At 38.8% G+C, this 22,219-nt stretch overlaps 1 long non-coding RNA gene across 1 annotated transcript in view; it reads right to left on the bottom strand.

The window, feature by feature from the left end:
• Window positions 1-12,087: 12,087 nt before the first annotated feature.
• LOC127143337 (uncharacterized) overlaps window positions 12,088-22,219 on the bottom strand; it is a 40,758-nt gene continuing 30,626 nt past the window's right edge. Inside the window, exon 3 of the long non-coding RNA XR_007814663.1 lies at window positions 12,088-12,391. This is a non-coding gene — a long non-coding RNA (uncharacterized LOC127143337). The remainder of the gene's footprint in view (window positions 12,392-22,219) is intronic.

Raw genomic sequence — 22,219 nt, 5'->3', positions numbered from 1 at the left:
TTGCCTAATTGAGGTGCAGTCTTTTTCTCCCTTGTTCTCTACAGCTTTCTCTCCATTGTCTTCCTGCCTTGAGCTTACTGCTGTAGAGAGACACACACATACTGTACAGCAGTAAGCTCATGACCCACCACATGTTCTGACCATGTCAGAGCAGCAGAGTAAAAGCTGTGGTGATGTAAGTTGTTTTTTTCTGCTCAGGGGTGAACAATTTTCAACTGGTGTATCTAAAAAGTGAGGAAATCTTCTTTTGTACAAAAGGCAAAGACATATTGAAAACAACTATAAAGGCCTATCCTCCTGAAAAATATGTCCTGGATTTATCACAGCTCATGAAAAGGTTCATGTCCTATCCATTCACAGTCACTGTGCTTTTGTCTTCATTTAAATACATTAAATCCACCAAGAATAAACCTGTCAGCCATAACTATAAAGCTCTATCTGTGTGTTATATATAGTTAATTACAAGAGGCAAAAGGAAATTAAATTAACAAAATAAAAGCCTCTGTGTTTCCATCAGAACATGACTGTATGGTTGGATTGAAACTGGGCAGCTGGATTCAGTTGTTCATTTCCACCATGTTACTCCTCTGCACTCATGTCAGTCAGTCTTAATTTTTTAAAAAGTTCCTCAACAGAAACTGGATTATTGAGGGCAAAGCAAAATCCAGATGTGTCAGCAGCTGAGCTGCTTCCTCCGGCTCTTTACTGAGCTCTCTGCTCAGCATATATTATGTCTCAACCACCTTGCAGTTTAATATCATATAGATGGAAGATTTTCCTGTATTGTCTAAGTTATAATCCTTAAGACTTTCATTATATCAAACCCTATTTTGATCCCACTATATTTATGGTCTGCATTTTTCAGCAACAGCCACTCAATATTTTTGCATTCTGTCATTACTTCTCGGTGTGTCATTGTTACCACCTTCTCCATATGGATTCAGATTGCATACTAGGGGTTCACTGGAAATGATGCATGCATCCTGGACGTGATGCAGAAGGCAATATTCAATCTTGAGTTTTGTAATATTGCATCAGATGGCATTGTTGGCTGTCTTCTTAGTCTTTTTTTTTTTTATTAAAAATAAATAAAGACCATGATACAGTATCATAAATCCTAATGCTTTTTACATTATCATGACCACCACCAGCCACAGGTGTTAATATTAACCAGGAATAAAATTTTAGATTCAAATTTTATGATCCTCTCATAAAGTTGTAATTTAAAGGGTGGGACTTTATAGTAAGATTACAAGAAATAGGGTTAGGGTGAAGTAAATAAATCTATAGTTAATGGCTGTTTTTAACCAGGTTGTAAATGTTTGGTGTGTCATCAATCTGTAAATCACTTGCAGAGGAGGTGTTATCTGATGCCACAGCAGGGCAGCTGCTGCTGAGGGACCATCCTTCCTGCTCAATTACTCTCCATACACTGAGTAAAATAATTAGCTTAATGTTTACAGTGTGAATGTATGTCATCTGAGGGCTGTATGGATTACTGATGAGCTTCTCACTGTGTGCACTGCATGACACTTGTGAGTTATTTCACACTGCCAGGGTTCAAATAGGGAGCACAGCAACACGAAAATGACAGAAAGTTCTGTTTCCTATCAGACTTTTCCAAGTGCAGGTCAAGCAGCTTCAAGCAGCTTCATCGGGAGATTAAATGAGCACCAAAGTTGGAAGCCTATGGTGCAGATTCCCATTAGCTAGACTGACAGCAGTGGGAAATGTGCTGCAATAACGGCAACCTCCCCTGCTCTCTGCAGATGTACAGTAATTAGCCCATCCGCTTATAACAGCTTAACGATTACTGGCACGTCGCCATTTGTTATGCAGGAGATTTGCTTTGTTGACTCATTTGGGAGGAAACCGATATGAGTTTTTGATGCAATTACTCATCATTAAGGATTTGGTTGTTGTTGCTGTTGACTCTTACGAAGGCTTACCCAAGAGCAAGATCGGGCGGAAATTGTTTTTGTTTTGTTTTTTCAATAGGAAAGACAAAAGCAAGATGTGTGATGGTGAAACAATTGGGGGTGGGGTTTTTTTGGACAGGTTGCAGGGGTTAATGACACAGTGTTTGGGCTTTAATAACAGAAGCATTAGAGATAGTGGAAACTGCAGACTGAGGTATAACTCGGCCTCTTGAAGGTTTTTGTTGTTATTTTTCTTTTTTTCAAGAAATGATCCAAAATTCACTGAAAAACCAAGGAGCCGCCATCATGGCGGTAAACTCTTGGTCTTGTTAAAAAGCAGTGGACCTGCCTATGATTTAAAAATGTACCAATAAATACTGCAAAGATCTCAACTTACACACCTAATCTTTTACAAAAATGCTGTCCAAAGCACGTATTCAACATTTCAGCTGCTGTCACTACAACCAGCAAACTGCCAACCACTGCTTCTCTTTTACCAAAAAGAACACACTAAACACACAGAACACACTACAACACAATAGATCCATTAATGTTAAAGTTGCAACAAAGGAATCTATTTAAAGAAATAACCTTTCCTGCCGCTTCAGCCTGAGTTTTGATAGTTCCATCCTTTGCTTTATGTGTGCTCTGGCTACATTTTGTTACCCGCTGTCTCTGAGATAACATATGTGGGGACTTCCAGCAGACAGCTGGCAGCTTTTCTGCTGCTGACAGACACACCCATCATGAGACCACTGTTAGTAAGAAACATAAAGTTATCATTTAGATGTTCTACTGCTAAATGATGACTTTATGCTTTTAGCTGGAAAACCATGAATATTCCTATGTAATCTAGTCTTCCTTACCACAAAGGGACATCTGGGCAATCTCAAAGTGTGTCATAACACATCTGAATACAAACAACAGAGCACAGTTCACAACACTGAGTGGCCAACAAATTCATTAACTATTAAGCACGAGTACAGATTTGACAGTATGCAGATAAATATGATTTAAATTCAGGCTTTAGCTGGAAGAAGATTATATAAACTGTTGTTGTTTCAGTCGTATTTAAAAGACTTTACTCCGATGTAAGGTCACATTAATACACTCACTGATATGATGCTGAAACACACAGGTTAGCAAATTTAGAGAAGCTGCAGTGTGTTTTTTTTCAACTGGAGGCAAAACTCCTAAAAAACAATGCACAATGCACATTAATCTGATCTATTGCTCATATAAAAATATTCATACGCGCAGCTTTAAGCATCTTCTCCTGTTATATGTCTTTTTGAATCCAATACCTTCAGCAATTATAGGTAAAGTATCTGGATACTTCCTCCACTACTGGTCAGCACTGGTTGAATTGAACATCAATATTGCATGACCCTAACATGACTGTGGTGACCTCTTGCTACAGATCACTGATTGCATACAGTAAAGGCAGCAGAATTGCATATAACCGTGTGTCATATGACTCAATCAGGACAAAAATAAACACAAATCCAATCGTAATTCTATTTAAAGCAAATAAAAACAGCCAGATTGTGTCCACCTGCTGCCGAGTGGCGGTCACTGCCCTCAGTGCAGCCAAACACAGAGGTAATAACCAAGTGCGTTCCCTGGAGGTCTCCCCTCTGTCCTTTAATCCATGTGAGACGAGCTGCACTGCTCCAGAGGAGATGAATAACCACAGCACTTCGGCTTCAACACTCGCACAGGGGTCGTGTGTCAAGATCACACACCAGCAGCCTTCCCGTTTATTACATGAGCAACCCTGGACACAGCAAGAACAAAAAGGGAAAAAAAGAAAGGAGGAAAAAAATGACAAGATGCGGGATCAGCAGTTCAGAGTTGGACACACTCTCCTGGACAGAGACAAGTTGGACTTTGTCATAGTGGTCAGGATGAGGGACTGGAGATGCCAGCAGAGTAGATTGTTTATTTTTGCTGCTGGTTCGAAGCAGATAGAAACTTGAAAGGATTATGCACCTATCCAAACTCTCCTCTGTAATCCTTAAAGAGGACAACAAACACCTGAGGCACAACGCCTCCACAAAGTCCACAAAGATGAGTATAAACAAAGCTGACAGGATGTTTGTGACTTAAAAAGCTGCTTTCTTCATTTACATCTCTTACAAGTTTTTTTTCACTCAAGGTCGGACATCTTCCTGTGGGGAAACTAGCGGTAAAGTGCTGCAGATGAAATGAGTCCAAGTTCTCCTCTCTGAACAAGCTGTCAGATATAAGGGCCAAGATTGGAGAACATGTCATGTCTTTAGAAAATATTTCCATGAAGTTATTGTTTGCTTCTCTGCTTTTAGAGCTCTTTTATGTGCTTGAGTGAATTAACACAAGCAAAAACTTGACGGGGAAATAATTCCTCTGCTCCATCCTGCGACCACTGTTGCTGTAAACTTGAGTTTTCTGTATTTATTAAGAAGTGTTTGGTATGAACAGACACAATTGCACTGCGGCATGAAACTGATGCAGTAATTTGTCTGACACTGACCTATAAAAACGTCTTTGCAATTCCACATTAAGAAGTTCCACTGGTGTGTATACAGCAGTCGCCCTTGTAATTTCTCTGATGTTTCCTTTCAAGCAGCTTGGTTTATGGATCACGGAGAGGCCGCCGCCCTGAACAGCTTCAGATACAATCAGGGGAGTGCACTCAGCGTTTTTTTTTTCTTTTTTTCCTGACGATTTGTTGGAGGTTGAAGTAGCTGTCTGTGCACTCTACTCAGCATCAAATTAAGGTAAAAGTAAGCGGCTGGAGCACTGATTCAATTTTGACAGAAAAAGTGGAGCCACATTCATTGAATTTCAAAATCACTGTAACCCCTGAATGTCCCCACTGGAACATAGCATTCAATATACTCTCACATTAGCGCCCTGTTTCCCCAATCCAGAGGAGCATTGTGCGAGAGCAGGATGATAGCCAGCCAGAAACTATTGTCATTCTGACTAAGGTGAATTTAAAAAAAACATTCTGGGCTGTTTTCATTTCTGAAAAGATATGTATCATCAAGGACATCGAGGGCAATGAGACAGAATCTTGGAAGTGGACAATTCTGCAAAAATCCAGATTTACATTAACTATTCCCTAACTACCTGCAAATAGCAGCTGCTGTATGGTTAAAGTGAGACAAAACTACCTGATAAGAAAAACAGGTGCTCTGAGATGGGATATCAATTACAGTATTAGTGTGAAAGTTGGGACACATCCATCCATCACCTCCACACCCTGAAAGAACACAGTACACCAAACACTGGCACGTACATCTTGTATTAGCATGTATTAGCATATATCTGAGTCACAGATGTAAACATTGGTTTCTCAAAAAGCCGGCCATGTTTAAAAGTCATTAAAACACAAAATATTCCATCTGCTGAATGACAAAAAATATTTTTAGGTTGTTTCCCAATGTTTTTTGACCTAACCTTTAGAAAACTCTTTTTGAAAATCAAAACAACACTAAGTTTTATTATCTGGTACAGAATCAGATGGTCACCACTGTGACCTGAGAGTATGTTTTATAGGTGATCCCCTGGTGCTTCCTCTGGTGCTTTCCTTCTGTGATCCCTTAAGTTAACATCATTAACAGGTCAAAACATTATATTGTTCATTTCTTTGACTGATCAAATACTAGACTGTAATGACAATACCATCAGCCTCAGTTGTACTTTGTGTTTTGTGCTAATTAGCCAATGCAAGCATGCTAACATGGTAAACAAATATGTTGAACATGGTAAACATTAAACGTGGTACAGAGCATGGTAGCATTGCCATCATGAGCATGTAACAATGGTGTCAGCATTTAGCTCGAAGTACTGCCACTGCTAATTAGGCTACAATCTCACAGAGCCACTAGCATGGCTGTAGACTCTTGGTCTTGTTAAAAATAGAGTTCATCACAATTTGCACTGTACTAGAAGAACCCATGGACCTCCTGTGATTCAAGAATATACCAATAAATACTGCAAAGATCTCAACTTAAACAAATCACCAAATTAGACCCAAGGCACATATTTTTGTTTCATTAAAAACTCAACTGTAAAACTGCAACATTTTTATATTAATACCACAACAAAGCATCCACAAACTGCTAGATGATACAATATCTCCTTGCTTCTAAACATCTGCTGTCACTGCAAACAGCTCACAATGCATTCAGGCAAATGCCACTTTAAAATAAATCACACATTTACAGCATACTTTACTTTTTGGCAGTCCTAATAGCTGGTGTATTATCCTGCTATATTGCTGTGGTCTCACCTGGAGTGCTACCCTGAAGTGAGTCCACTGTTGCAGCTGGCAGGGATGCAGTGATTTCTAATTAGACAAAGCAGATGGTGTTGTGGTGAATGTATGCCCTTTTCACAAGTGACTCATGACAGTATGACCTGTTACCATGTATGTTTGTGCATGTTTTTAAAAACAAAAAACAAGACTGAGAACCTAAGCCCTATTAGTGCTCTCTAGAGACCAAACTTACAGTTTACATCCATAAAACGAGAGTCTCTGTAAGTTAGAGTTGTGTTTGTACAAGTTAAGAATCTGCATAGAAATCGCTGGAACGGAGCTTCAGTCCAGACTGCAGTGTGCCATTTGGTTCATTTTCTTGTGCTGATTTTTTCAAGCATGAGCAGCTGTCATCAAATTTCATCATCTGTCCCTTTATAACTACACCCCACATATTTTGAGATATTTCCTTGCACTTTGAACTCGTAGCTTTTTGGTGCTTTTCTCAGTTTAAGCAGTATTATTCCCACAGGATCAAACAAACTGAATTAAGCCATTTACATCCAGTTTTCTCATTTTATTTTCCATTAAGTAGCTTTAAGGTTGGTTGACAATGCTTTATCAGCTAAACTTTAAGCTCCTCACTGAAGATACATAATGTTTTTATGGAGTGAGACGTTCAAATGCCTAAATGTTTTTACAGCTACATTGTTCCTTGAAATATAAATAAGCTCCATGTCTTCTGCATCATTTAAGACACTTTTTTCCTAAATTTAGACCAACACATTTGGTACATGTGGGATTTCCATAAAGTTCTATGGGTTTGACTAATGTCTGGCACAGCATCAGTTTGTAATGAGTGTTCCACTGGTGAGTCAGTGGGCTGTAAGAATCTAAAGGATTGTACAGTCAAATGAACCTGTGTCAGCTCTTGATGTAAACATGCCTGTATTCTGCTGTTGTACTTATACTAAGCTGCTCTTGGTAACAGTGCCAAGTAAATGCAGCATATGTAATTGGATGCATAGCAAATCTTGTTACCTATGCTGAGAAAAGAAGCTTGTAGGAAGTCATGTAAGATTATCTTACACTGAGCACCATTCTCTGTTCTGCTAAAGTACCACTACCAGTCTTCCTCCTGCACTCATAAAATGACAGGAAGATAAATTATTTTTTTTTAAAGGCTGGTATGGCTTAACAGCAGCGTTAAAAGGAACAAGTCAAGCATTTAAAGCTGGAGCAGAGAAGGTAAAATCAAGACCTCTGACTAAACGCCTGAAGAAATGAACTGAGGCATACGGTGTATCTGTGCTGCTCCTTGTTTCCACCGGCCAGTGATGGATGGAAGTCAGCAGATTGTTGCAGCCTCGGCCGATTCATCCAGGAATGTTGTGACATCTATTTCTAATGGCGCCTGTGTTCCACCAGAATCAAACCTAACAGTGTCTGACAGAAACATATGTCTCCGTCGTGCCTGTATGACTCTGGCTCTCCAGGCTGAACTCTACTATAGGGATGAAAAGGGAAGCTTTGTTTCACAGGTACTCGCTCAGAGAGTCAGTAGTTTGGTACCTTCCTCTGATCTGCCTGCTGTTCACATGTGAGGCAGTTTACTCCTTATCACTGGAGAGGGGTTAACATCAAAAAGACTTTCAGCAATCGTGCAGCACTAAATTCAAACTGCAAATTACCCTGGTGATGGCTTCCAGTGAAATAAAATTATCAGCTGGGAGATGAGGTTATGGGATGTGGGAATGAGGGATATGGCTCATTGTTTTTTTAAACTTTCAAAACGTAAAACTTAATGATAGTTATTCTGAATATTATAATCATATCAGTTATTTAGGTGATTTTAACTGGTAGATGTGAGGGTGATGTAGTAGTTTATATCAGGGGCTTGGATACTGTTTTTCTATAAATTACTTCCCAGGACAGAGAAGACACTTTGTCCCCAGTTTTCTTTCCAATTTCTATTATCACCCCCACCTGTGAACGCTGTTTACTGCACAATGAATATTTTTCCATGTGTAGCAACATAAAATAAGAATTAATAAATATTGCATTATCTTCACAAAAATGTGTGTGAAAATCTGTTACAACAGAATGATAAGCTCTGGAGATAAAACACCAGACAGTCATAGGTCAGTAAACATCCAGAAGATGTCAATTCTTGTCAGTTCCACAAGTGAACTAAATAAAAACTGAAATTACAAACAACAGGATGTTGGTGTAGGATGTAGCACAAGAAATAAGTGACATCTAGAAGCCATAGCAGTAATGTAAGTAGATGACCTAGTGTAAAGAGCAACAAAGCTGGGGCAGATGGATGGGTCGACAAAACACGGGACAGTCACAGGAGACCGCTGTTCATTTCCTGTTTGAATAATCACTGTTTGTTTAATCCTTGACTGTTCCTTAACCTATTCTAACATAAACCACCAACTTTTCCAAAACCTAACCAAGTAGTTTTTGTGCCTAAACCTATCCAAACAGAGACTGCTCCACAATCGTTAACCAAATGTTTATAATTGTTACCATGACAACAAAGCTCCTGGACGAGATCGTTCCACAACATTAACCATGTGTTTTTTTATTGGCTCGCTGGCTTTTCCTCCAGTACACCCATGAGGTTGACATTTGTGGTTTTAAGTGAAACATCTCAGTAACTGCTGAATGGATTTGGTACAAACGTCATGTTCCCCTCAGGAAGAACTGTAATGTGCACTTTGGTTTCCTCTGAGAGGCGAGGGAAGTGTTCTTCAGATTAAGTGTGGTTCATAGACATTACTTACTTTACTTGATTTTACTCATTTTATTCTATCTTCACCCTTTTATTTATGCTTCCTTATTTTATTGTATTTTATTTATCTGCTTATCTATTTATTATTATTTAACTAAACCAGTTACGTGGGACAATTTTAACTAACTCTGCTTTTATAGGTTTAAAATTCTATTTTAATGCGCAGCATTGTATTTGTTTTGTCTTCTTTAATCTGTTCTGTCTTATTATCGGCTTATCAGTCAACTGTGAAGCATTTTGAACTGCACTAACCTGTATGAAAGGTGCTATATAAATAAAGATTGATTGATTGATTGGTTGATACTTTGTGTTCTGTGCTAATTAGCAAATGTTAAGATGCTAACACCCCTGACAAAGTCGTGTTAGCATTTAACTAAGTACTGCTGTGCCTAAGCACAGTCTCACAGAGCTGCTAGCATGGCTCTGTCCTGTCTCTGTTCTTTCATTTAAATATGTCCCACTTACTGTTTGTATTTGCTCTAATTGCTTATGTATTTTTATTGCAATGTACAATGCATACATTATTTCTTTTAATTATCCATCGCTTGTCATCCAAGGACACGCACTGCAGATTATTTTAGACCATTAATGGTTTAACCATGTATGTGGCGATAATCTTTCAGTGAATATTCTATCTGTCTAAGGTGCTGTATATATATATTGCATAAATTAAATAAATAAATTGATGTTTCTTTTGTCATATAAGAACTTTGTTAAATGAAAAGGTTATTTTTCATTTCCATGTAGCTTTACACTGTAAATTGCCAGATTAGGGATTTAAGGTCACATCTGCTTTGTCACACGCCTGAGTTTCTTTCTGCTGTAGCAGGAAGTGACATTTGAAAAGCAGCAGAGAAGGGGAAGTGAGGTGAAACCTACAGATCGAGGTTTTTCTGCTGTGAGTGACAGCAGAGGAAGGAGTGTTACACCAGGTGAAAATGATCACTGCTTCACTTTCAGCAATCAGCTCAGAGAATGGGGTTGGATGAAGTGTCTGAATCATTCTTTAATCTTTCAAAAAAAAAAAAAAAACAGAAAAAAGAAAAAAAAAAGAATGACCAGAAATTTGTCTTTGAACAACTCTCTCGAGCCCCAATTCTGTCCAGTGGAATTATTCAGTGGCTGACAGTTGAATACTGAGTCTGCTGCAGGCAAATCCCAGGTGTTAATATACAGTAACTGTGTGTGTGTGTCTGTTTGTATTAATCACATTGTGGGGACAACATTTCTTATCATGGGGACTTACTTGCCATCCTGGGACATGTCCCACATTTATTTTCAGGTTTAGACTTGAGTTTTGCAGTCAGTTGGGTTTAGTGTAGAGTTGTATATGAATGCTAAAGGATTTCCCCACCTTGTCTGTCTTAAGGAGTCAATGTGGAGTAACCAAAAACACATAGCATTACATTATGACACAAACTCACTCAGTTCAGGTGTGGGTAAGATCGACATAGGGACAACATCATACCCCTACATTTCTTTCATTTTCAAACTCATAATCTTAGTAGGGCAACTGACATGAGGACATTTATCAGATTTAGTGCAGCACCCTCAGAAGCCACAAAAAGCTTTATACAGCCTTTCACATTTGCAGTAGTACTCCTCAAGATCTGCAAAAGACTTTGATATGTAAAATTGGTGCACTAAGTGAATACAATGTCCTGACAAAAACAAGTGTGCACCTGATGAGTAGCAGGGCTAATTACATATGATGATGGGCAATTGCAAAGATGTAAATAAAGAAATACATTTTACAAATGTCATACTGTTTGTCCTGTTGGCTTTGTCTTTGAGCAGACAGCATGAGAGGCAAGCTGTCATTGTGCATCTATTCTTCCACAATCCTCTACTCAGATGATTTTTTTTTTTTTTTTTAAGAAATCAGCCCAACACACCACAGTCTGGTGCTAAAAACAGCTATTATGGATTTTACTCTTCTTTGTCCATTTTATAGTTAAATGAATTTTTTATGATATCATGGATAAGCAGCCAAATACAGACACAGTGTGCCATATTTCTCAGCACTGTGATGAAGTCTGACAGGAAGTGCAGGAAGTGTTTTTTTATGGATGTAAAGCATCTGCAGTAAACGTCAAAACTCAAATATCTTCATTGACTAGCAGTCATACAGGCAGAAATCCATTGTGAAATGAATCATTTTTCCAACCCCAGTATCTCAGACAGGTCAGGATGTAATGTTTCTCACTGAATATGAACTTGGAAAAAACTTTGACAGTAAAATTCAGTGGTAATCAATTCTAAAATGTCTCTTAGATATGTCATCCCTGAATTCATTTTGTTTAACTCAGAGGACCAAAATGAGTAAAACAAATCTGTGTTTTTACAAGTGAAATGTAGTCTCTGCTAATGTTGAAGAATATTTAATAACTATATTGTAACAAAGAAGTCCAGTCTGTCAGACTACTAGCAGCCATCCTATTAATTACACAGAGGAACAAAATTTAAATAACCTCTACAAAAAGCCTGATGCAGAAAGCATGACGTGATTTCTATGACAGCTGCATCTGTATTCACTGAGATAAAACGCTCTGAGAAAACACTGGTAAGCACTGTCAGTATAATTTATTATCTTGACTGAAATTCAACTAAAATACCGAACTATCCTAACAACTCACAGCCATTTCTAATCACAGAATGCCATTCTAAAGTTAAATCTTGCTCTAATCAATTTAACAGCCCATTGCATTAACAGAAGGTCATTCTAGGTCACTGAATATTAAGATCTATCAGTGTGCTTGGTTTTAAGGCATTGTTTTCATTGAGATTCAGAACTAATGGTTTTATCAGGTCACTTTTCTCTCTCAAATCTTTCTTCAAGGACTGAGAAAACTGTTTTATCAATATTAGTCTTTTTTTCTGCCTATAAATCCCTTGGAAAGACAAAAATATTTTTCTGGTCATATTTTTTTTCTCTAGGAGATTAAACGAAAGCAGAGCTGCTGTTCAAAACATTTTTAATCTAATTTTTCCCCTCTTCCCTTTACAATTCTCATTATTATTGTATAATGCATTTGAGATCTGGCTCAACACCTTTCCCTCTGAAAAGCTCTTTATTCATTCAGAGAAGAGCCACCCCCTGTTTCCACTTTCCCACTGACTCAGCAAGGCGGCATGTAATAACACTGCTTCAATTTAGACTGTTCTTCCAATAACCAGATAGAGTTCAAAGGGTGCTTAATCTCACCTGTCACTCAAACGGCTGGGAAGGAAGGCCGACGTGAATGAAGAACAAAACGGCAGCTGAAGGTGTGTGAGGGATAGCAGCACGTCGAGGTGAGACGGAGTCTTTGATTACTTTTCTCAGCAGACGCATGCCGTGGATCCGTTGTCGTCTTTGGACAGCACTGCTTGAATTATCTGGTGATTTTACCTCCGTCTCTGTCCATCACTTCCTGTTGTATTTCACTAAAACAAAACACAAGCAAGTTTTGACTGTAATTAACATGTAGTGAGTTACGTGCATAGCAAAAACATAACAGTAAAAAAGATGGATATTTGAGTTCAGTCATTTCAGCAACTGAGCTCATGATGATGTCTTATTAAAGACCAAAACACTTTCACATTCAAAAACACAAGAGGTCCACAGCTGCAACAGACAGCTGTGCTTTTAGCTAAATGCTAACTTCAGCATGCTAGCACACTCACAATGACTATGATAACATGCTAATGTTTGGCAGACAGTGTTTACCATATTCACCATCTTAGTTTTGGGCGTTAGCTTGATAACATTTGCAAATTAGCACTAAAAACAAAGTTCCACTGATGATGGAATTGGATTTTATTTGTTTTGCAGGTATTTGATTATAAAGTGTTGGACAAATTTTAAAATTGTCCACATAGATCTGCTGCTCATGTATGACATTATTTGCTAAATCTGTTTCCACTGCACTTCGGCACATTTTACTTTTCGTGATAAACCAACTTTTCCACCCCAGCCAGCATGTAAACTTAAAAACCTTCTGACAGATAACAGTCATTAAGATTTTTAAGCCAGCTGACGCTGCCATTTTTTTGAGGGATGGTGCTCTCCACTCAACAATGAATTTCAGGTTAAAAATAAGGCTTTTAATTTGTTTGTGCCCATTCAGTTACTCATTTAAAGTATGTGTACATCTGCAAATACAGTCAAGTCATATTGGGAGGAAATAACTTTTTAAACTCTGATGTTAAGCACTTTACAGAAGCAGACAAAAAAGCAAAAGCTTAGTCATCCTAAAAAAGATGCTTTTGAGATCCAGCGCTTAAAAGTACAGAGCAGGAATTTTGAAACAGACTGATAAATGGAGCTTTTCTAAAAGTGAATATTTCAACAGAAAAGCGAGTGACAGTGTTAACTTTAGAGAAATATCTCTGTTGTAAATAGACCCGCAGACAAAAGGCAATGCTATTGGGGTCATGGGCAGATCAGGGAATGATCAAGCAGCTTTTGGAAAGTATTGGAAAGAAATTGTGAGACTTCATTCTTTGGTAAATGTGGCTTTTTCATTATCTAAACAAAGAGGAATGTTACACGTTTTCATTTGTAAAATATGTCTTTGTTTACCCTTCAATTACAGGTTCCAAGGTGGAGAGAGCACCATTAGTTCAAAGAACATCTACTGTTTAAATATCATTCAAAGCAACGTGAGAACAGCTGTCCTGAAATCATTCAAAGCAAAAAAAAAAAAAAAAAATTGAAGTAACTCTTCTGAAGATTACTTTAAGTAATAGTATAATCACCATGAAAGGGCCAATGATGTTACAGCCTACTGATAACCATTTCAGTACCAATCCACTGAGTAGCAGCAAAAACAGTTGAATATATTTAATTAGAAATCTGGTGACAAAGTGAGGTGAAAACTAAGAATAAAAGCTAATGGCAGTAACAAGAGTACTTGTAAATAATTACTACCTTTGAAAACGTTTAGAGCCTGAACCGCCAGAATCAGGTCACACAAGCATCCTGTACCTGTGATACTAATACTAATATATCTAAAGAGCTGTCTGGATGTGATGCATTGCTTTATCAGTTAATACTTTTATCATTCTAGTCATGATCCCATTCACCCTCAGGCCTTGGTCAGACCGACAGTAGCTTTCCGTGAGAAAACACAGTCTTTGGGTCAGTCTGTCAATGCAGCAGGGACAACAACGCAGAGTCAACCAAAACACAATGTCATCCGGCAAGGTGATGCAACGGTCAACTGAATAAATACCAGCCATTTCTGGTAGGTTACACTGTAAAAGGGCTGCTGCATAACCTTCCGACAGTTGCAATAAAAGGGGAAATTATTACCACCATGATAACTTTGCTGTAACTGAGTTGTAAAATCCTGTCTGTGAGTATTATAAACCATTGTAGTATTTTGGCATCTTATAAAAGTTAAAAAATCATGGATCTGTTGGTCAAAGTGGACCAGTTAGATTATATCAATGTCTTGCCAGTACCTGAAGCAACACGCCCCCACCAACGCAGTCCCTTGCGTTGTTTTAAGGCAGTGCTGTTTTTGGTCTGAACACCCACTTAGCTGGCAAGTAAACTTCCATCCTATGAAGTTAATGTTCACATTTTTCCCCCTATCTTTCTGCTTGCGACACCCACACTGTGTTCTGTAACTGTGGAAGACACCCACTTGATTTGGCTAAATCACACTGTCAAAGCCTCCTATCAGCTTTGGCAAACTGCATTTTTACATGGAACCGGCTGTGGACTTTGCCCATCTCTGCTACCAGAGTCAAGTTGAGAGGGGATGTCTTTATGGTCAGCATGGACAGGAGAAGTGAACAAAGACATTCACTCAGTCCCCTGGAAATTCTGTTTACTTTTTATACTAATAAATAGCTTTACCATATACATAGAATAACTTAAGTGCTGCCTGGATTATGTTGACTGTCTATGAATTTTTTCCAGTCTCCAATGTACTGTGATCTTGTAATACACAGAATTAAGTAAGTGGTTGGAGTGGATGTTGAATATATAAAAAGTAGGTTACTCCAACTGTTGTTTGAAGTCTGCATTGACTTTTTCAATATTTAACCAACACGATGATCTAACTTTATCCAAGTACTTTGAGTTTCATTTGTTCGTTAATCAGGGTGGATATTCTGGGGAAAACAAATGAAATAACTTGTCAATCAGTGTTCTGTAGATATGCAAAGTATGGGCAATGCAATGTTCATTTCAAAACAGATTTGCTGTTGCCTATGTAACTGAGTGTGTGAGTATTGTTTTGAGACAGACATGGGAAAATCTCAACCTATATTTTAAGTCCCACAGAGGTTCTGAAAGGAAGAACAAGACAGCAGCATAAAAGCTGCAGACTGTACAAAACAACACTAACACATTACATAATTCCAAAACATTCTTAACACTTTTTCAATACATTTTCCATTTCAGGCCTTGAGAATATGTCCCGTCGGCTTGAAACTGTCTAAACACAATGTGAACTGCAAAGAAAAATAACAGCATTGTGTTTCACTGCAGTATTTATGAGTACACAGATCTTCTATGTGATCACTGAACCAGTGAACTAAAAACCCAGAGACTGAAGCTGGAAGTTTTCTGCACGGCCAACATTTTTCTCTAATGGACAGTCTATTATGTGAAGTGTGGGATCTGCATTAACAGAGTCATACCTTTGTCTCTATGTGCGCCTCAACTCCTTAAGACCCATCATTCCTTTCTGTCGCAGCCTGATAAATCAGAGCACCTAATCAGTGTATAAATATTCATGAGTTCAGCTCAGAGTGCTTTTGAAGGTGTAACTCTTCACAATAGCTTGGCGCACAGCCTCCAGTGTGCCACAAATCCTGCCATCGAGTGGCAAAAGTTGAGAGGTGAGGGAGAGGAGTGTGCTGCTGAATTCACCCTTTTAGCATTTAGAGTAAGTTTTTCACATGGGAGCACCCCAAACTCTTTTTTTTTAAAAAATCCCTGAAGCATACTTTTCTCTCATTCATTTTCAAGATTGAAATATGAGGTGTCAAAACATGAACAATTATGGAAAATCATAAATTTGTGACCAATTTGGAAAGGGGAATGAGGTTGTCAGCTATCTGAGATGTATGCGTTTTCAATTTGGCGTTTCTTAATGCCTGCCAGCTTCTCTCGCCGTACCGTTAAACTGCCATTTCTCCTTGTACTAATTGAACGCTCCCCCCATTCTCTGCCCACACCATCATGTATTGCTCATCTATCATTGTTTGTTGGGAGCCAGTGTGGTTGTCCTTTCCACTGACTTTGAGAGAGCACTTCATCTTATTTGTTTGTTCCCTGACATGGGCATGATGCACTCGACCAGGCTGGCCATTTAGAAGCTGGGTACCGTTCAAGAACAGCCTCCTTTATCATCTTGTGTTACCCAGTGTAGTGGCTTTGTAAGGGACCTGCACACTGCAGTCATTTGTCATTTGTAAACTAAAACTCTTTACCATTGGCATCTAATTTACTTAATAGATAAGCTACAGAAACAGAGCTCAGAGTGGCACAGACCTGTAATCTGTAAAGAGCTGGAAATGGCTGCATTTCTCTGCAGCTATTTGTATTTTCGGGATTTTCAAGGAACTTGAATAATTCATCTACAGCAGATGTCAGTGAAGACATTGTTAGTCAGAAGTGAGTCAGAGCACTGATGAAAGGTGACATTTAATGGTCAGTTCATCACGTCAGAGAAAGAGCAATGACAGAGTTATGTTTCTTATGTTCTCAGTAAGTACAATGAACATCATAATAATGTGACCAAGAGCAATACTACTACTACTAATACTAGTAGTAAAAATAATAAAAATCTTCCCTAAAAATATTTTTAAATGCTTTACAGGACAGGTAATATGACAGGAATACATGATTAAAAGTGCGATGAGATGAATATTCTACATAACTCTCAGACAAAAGCTAAAGACAACCAGTGGTGTAGGGGCTTTACTTAAAAAGTAACGACTTTCATGTTGAGCTGATACAGAGATGTCAGAAGAAAGCACAGGAATTTGACAGACCACGGTCTGTTTTGTGCGTACCACGTGTTAGCGCAGTTACTGACCCGCACCCTGCACAGTGGGGATGTAGACTGGTTTCCAAGTAATGTCATCAGTGAGATATACAAACAGAAAATGATCTGAAATGACTGAGAACTTATGAAGAGATCGACATTTTCAAAAAGTTGTTTTTGTGCACAATTGCTACAGTAATGAGTGAAAAATTAGCCCCAGCGATCTGATCCTAGCTCTGGATTTTAAGAAGGCTGTGGATGCTTTTCACTCAAACTGCAGGAATAATGGCAGTTTTAAAGTCAGGCAGCTCACACTGTTATTGCTTATAAGATGCTTTTAATTTTCCAGAAAATAAAAAACAGGTGCGCAATCTCTTCATGTGTCTGTGATTAATGATACTGATTAAATCCTATACTGGCACAGTTTGCCAGGAGTGAAGCTCTGCCTGTTTACACTACAGCCATCTCTAATAAAGCTTTCTGCAGCAATGTAGCACATCTGGCTAATGTTGCTAACATAATAACCAGAATGAGCCTGCTAGTGCTTGGCTATGTAGCAACAGCAAAAACTTACATATAGTACCTTTAACCCAAACTCTCAGCTAATGTTTTTGGATACACAAAGGTCGTCTCTCTCCACCACCAGAGCTAGATTCATGCATAGCCTTGTTTATCATTATCACTGCTGATGTTTCTCACTGGAATATGCATCATGTTACTGAGCGTCTGAGTTGTCAAGATGCAAGGTTGTGTGTCACATAAAAATGGACCTCTATTCGGTAATTTCACAGGTTTCCAGCAAGCTGCTTTATTTATAAGTAGTGAAAATGTAAATACATAAGTTATTATGATAGTCTTCTATCCCAATGCTGCATGCATATCCAATTGTTTGTTAATGGAAAACTCCTCTATGCTTGGGCTGCTTGCATTTTCTCCTACAAGTTTGTGATGCGAGTGCAGATTGTTGAGAGTGAAGACAATGTTATCTGTTTCTTTTCAGTGACAGACATCTTGCAAAGTTATCTACACAGCAAACATTTTGCTTACCACAATCAGTGCTCTCTATCATAGTGAATGTAATATTGTATATAAATAGAAGTTACCAGGATGTAACTCCTGTTCGGTAAATGCATGGCCCGCTGTTGCACATACTGAGGATGGCTGTAGATCCTTTTCTTCTGATTCTTTCAGCTTGGCAGGTATTAAGTAATAACTGCTGGGCCCTTATCCAGGGACTTCATCTCCTAAAAGGTGCATTTTCTGGAGAAAACCTGCCTTAATGGGTGGACAAGATCTGTTCCATTTCAAAGGCTCCTTAAAAGAGAGATAACAAATACTCTACAGCTTTATTTTGCCTGAGTCTGGAAAACACAACAGGTGTTTTGTTTGTGCCTGACAATAAGAAAAAGCACATTGGGAACCTGTCAGTCTTTTAATGGTGCATTCAGGCGATGCTCGTAAACTCATAAAGTCAACACATCATGTGATCTCAATCATGTGCAATACATCTGTTTAGGGTTGTGGAATGAGAGAAATACAACACTGAACTAAAGATCACATCTAAACTGTGGGTATCTAGGGCAGGACTTGTGTTAACCCCCTGCATCTGGTATGAACCCTGCTTTAGACCACTAAAACACTGGGTTCAGGTTAGGGGCACATCATGTATCATTTTTCAAGTCACCTTTCCTTCCCATGTGCTTTGAGTTACCAGAATGTGTTTTAGTTGACTAGACAAGTTCCTGATGAATGTTTTACAGGTAAGTTCAGTATGAATATTGTGAACATTTTGTACAGGAATTCAATATAAAAATGTCTTTGTTATTTTGATACAAAAACAAAAAACTTGACATTATGTTATCAACAAAACTATGAAGACAGGATTGAACCGGTAGTATCCTTTTTGCCTGTGACAGGCAGATTATACCAGTCACAGTAATTAAAGGTATGTGCTAAACATTGCTAAATCACAGATATGCTAATCGGTTCGATCGGTTCCAGCCTGTTAACTCCTCACCAAGGCTGGTACTAGTTCTACCTTGAAGATGAGGTTATTGGGTTCAAATCCTGTCTCCACTAACTGCTACAGCACAGTAAAAGCTGCTGTCACTCTCTATGTTATGTTCGGTGAAAATGATTAGAGTCTTCAACTGTTCCTTGCTGATTCCCTGCAGATTCTAATGCAGTAAAGCCTGTAAAAAAAATATTAAACTGAATTACTGATCTTTTTTGGTCCTAATTTACTGTATTTCCAACTCTCAAAAACCAAGGAAATATAGCAAAGGCACCAGGTAATGAAATGTTATTATCCTCTACAAATAGAAATTCAGCAGATTTTCAAAGCCATGAGTATGATTGGCACCTTAGCATGGCATTTAGAAATAGTCCTGCAGCTTAAAATCCGCCCACTGGGTTTCTCAGCATTATGAAGTGTCTGTGCATTAAGGTCACTGTTTCAATCAGGGTTGTTGCTTCAGGGTTATAGTGGAGAGAAAATTCATTCTTTCTTTTCTCGCTCTTGGAGTCTGTCAGTGATTCTCTGATGATATTCATTGTTGCCAGTGTTGGACGATGGTGCTTTTATTCTGACGGCTTGTTCTCTCCGCTCCAGGAGATGTTGTGGAGGCGGAGCCAGCACTAATCAAAACTGCAGGAAAGCTCTTTGCAGGATCCAATGGTTTCTCTCAGGAACAGAAGCCTGGGATGGAGGCGAGATGACCTCGGATGAAACTAGCTCAACCCCCGACCACTTAGACTTGCTCAGGGCAATGAAGCTGCAGCCAGGCGGTGACGGTACGGAGGAAAAAGGAACTAACTTCAAGGACAACACATATAAAGTACATGAAAGTCAGATGAAATATTGCTGCAGGAATTAGGCTGCATGTGGGAAGTCAAACAGATCTGATGTTTATATATATATATATATATATATTCTCATTAACATCCATGCACTTTTGGGTTAGAACAGCATGATGATGATCCAATGCAACATTGAAAAATAGATATTGGCAAGCTGGTTCAGATTTTTCTTTACTGCTGAGGCAGTGTAACATTATTAAAGGAATTAGATGTCATTAAACAAAGCAATGCTACAACAGACCTACTCTACATCAACAGCCCAAGTTAGTTTGCTTGAGACTTTATTGTGCACAATGTTGAAAATTGTCTTTGGCTCCACCATATAACATTAATTAAGTTCAACAGGTACAGCTGTAAATGCAGAGGCGGTTTGTGAAATATAGCAAGTGCAGTGGGTGTTATACAAAGGACTTTACACAACGCATGAATGACCTTAGGTAAGAAATAGAGCATAAGATAGAACCATGAATTACAAGGACTGAATTCAATGACAATCAGAAATATATGAGACTGAGAAAACTGTGAGCTATGCAGTAAGTGCAAAGTGGATCATGTGTAGCACTTGAGATCAGAACAAAGTGAGAGAACCATCTTCCACACAGCTGGGAAATATGACAAAGTAAATGTGACCTGTCACCCTAAAAACACATTTTAAATATATTCATTTTTAGGGTTAATGAAGTGCTGTTTGGCCTTTGAGCAACACTTGGTTGGAGCAGCTAAACACACATTTAATCAGTTCCTTACAGTTGCTCTTGTGTCCAAGCACTGTGCTTCAGCTTGTTCAGAATCCAAAAGCTGACAGGCCCGCTGTGCATATTAGTTGCTAAGCTGTGACTGAACAATCACCATTTGGCGGAGCAGTTGAGCCATACAGGCATGTGCTATAGGTACTGTATTCTGTCAACCACAGTCTGCTTTCTTTCTAAAACCTAAATCCCCTTGTATGAAACAACACAGCCTGATATCTGTGTCTGCTTAAGAAAAATCAGTGTGAGCATCATCAACAGGTTAAAAAGGGAGAGGGAGTTCTGTGGTTACATTTACATGCACTGAGGTAATGTCTGTATTTACAGTGTCCCAGTTAAGGTCCTGTTTGGATTAAGGTGATAATATAAGCCCTTCACACCATGAGATTCAGTGTCTCTGTTGCCACGAGTACAGCAGATGACAAAATATCCCTGTGTAGAGCACACCTGTGGTTTCCAGACCACAGACAGAAGAGTCTGCCAGTGAAACGGCAGGAAACAGACACATCCACCAGCTACCCCCTGCCTCCTGGACTGAGCATTCAGCTACACATTTTACAAAGGACAGAAATGATGATCCCAACAGTGAGTGAAGGTGGAGGACTGCGCCTCTTTTTAGTGAGTTCAAGGTGTTAAAAGCCTGATATCTTATTTTTACCATACATTCACCCTGGTAAAACCCTAATACTAATGGTGGCTGTAAACAGCTGTTAAATCTTTTTCTTACTAACTCATCCAGCTTGGTGCGTATTAAATAATAAGAGTTATGTCCTTATTCAGGGACTTTATCTTCTTAAGTGTGCTTTTTTGGACTGAACTCCCACTAATGCATGGACCAGATTCGCCCATTTCAAAAGCTCCTTAAAAGGGAAAAAGCAGATACTCCACAGATTTCTTTTGCCTGAATATGGAAGACACAACAGGTGCATTGGCTGTCCTCCGAACTGTGTGTACGTACACAACAGCACCAGAGATGCAAATATTGGAGCAGTAAGAAGAGTGTTCACATGCCCAGGATTGGACTTAACTTGATCGATCCTCTTTTTTGGGGGGTATAGGTCCTATTGACATTGATACTAATACTTTGGGAATCGATCCTCCCATCACTTCATCTCATTCACCATTTACACACACACACAGTCACACACTGATGCTGGTGGAGTAGCCAAGCAAGCTCTCAGGAGAAACTTGGGGTTTCTTCCTTTACAGACTCCAAACTAGGTCACAGTTTATTAGCAGTAAGAAGTTAGAGGGAAGTGCCGATCTGTGTGTGATTCATACATAAACTAATATAGAAACTATTATAAGAAAAATGTTATTCTCATTTTATTCCAGACAGCAAATTTACAATGCAGCAATAAATGCAAACAGAGCCGTTGTTTACAGGCAAACTGATCTGGCTGCTCTGTAAGGCACACTCAGAACAGGATATAAAAGAGAGGAATAGTCTGATTCTTTTCCTTCTTTTGTCAAGGTCTCATTAAATGGGCAAGTAAATTTATCAGCAGAGGCTGAGACTTAAATCAGAGGCACACACTGTCAAGTGCCTATATCTCTGCATCAGTTTAACATTCACATAATGATTTACACTTGTGCAGCTGACACGAAGCACAACACTGTCAGTGGTTCCCTGTAGCTTCTCATGGAGTCAGGCTGTG

This window comes from Lates calcarifer, linkage group LG15, assembly GCF_001640805.2.
Source record: "Lates calcarifer isolate ASB-BC8 linkage group LG15, TLL_Latcal_v3, whole genome shotgun sequence".
Lineage (NCBI taxonomy): Eukaryota > Metazoa > Chordata > Actinopteri > Centropomidae > Lates > Lates calcarifer.
This window is presented reverse-complemented; position numbering and strand designations above follow the sequence as displayed.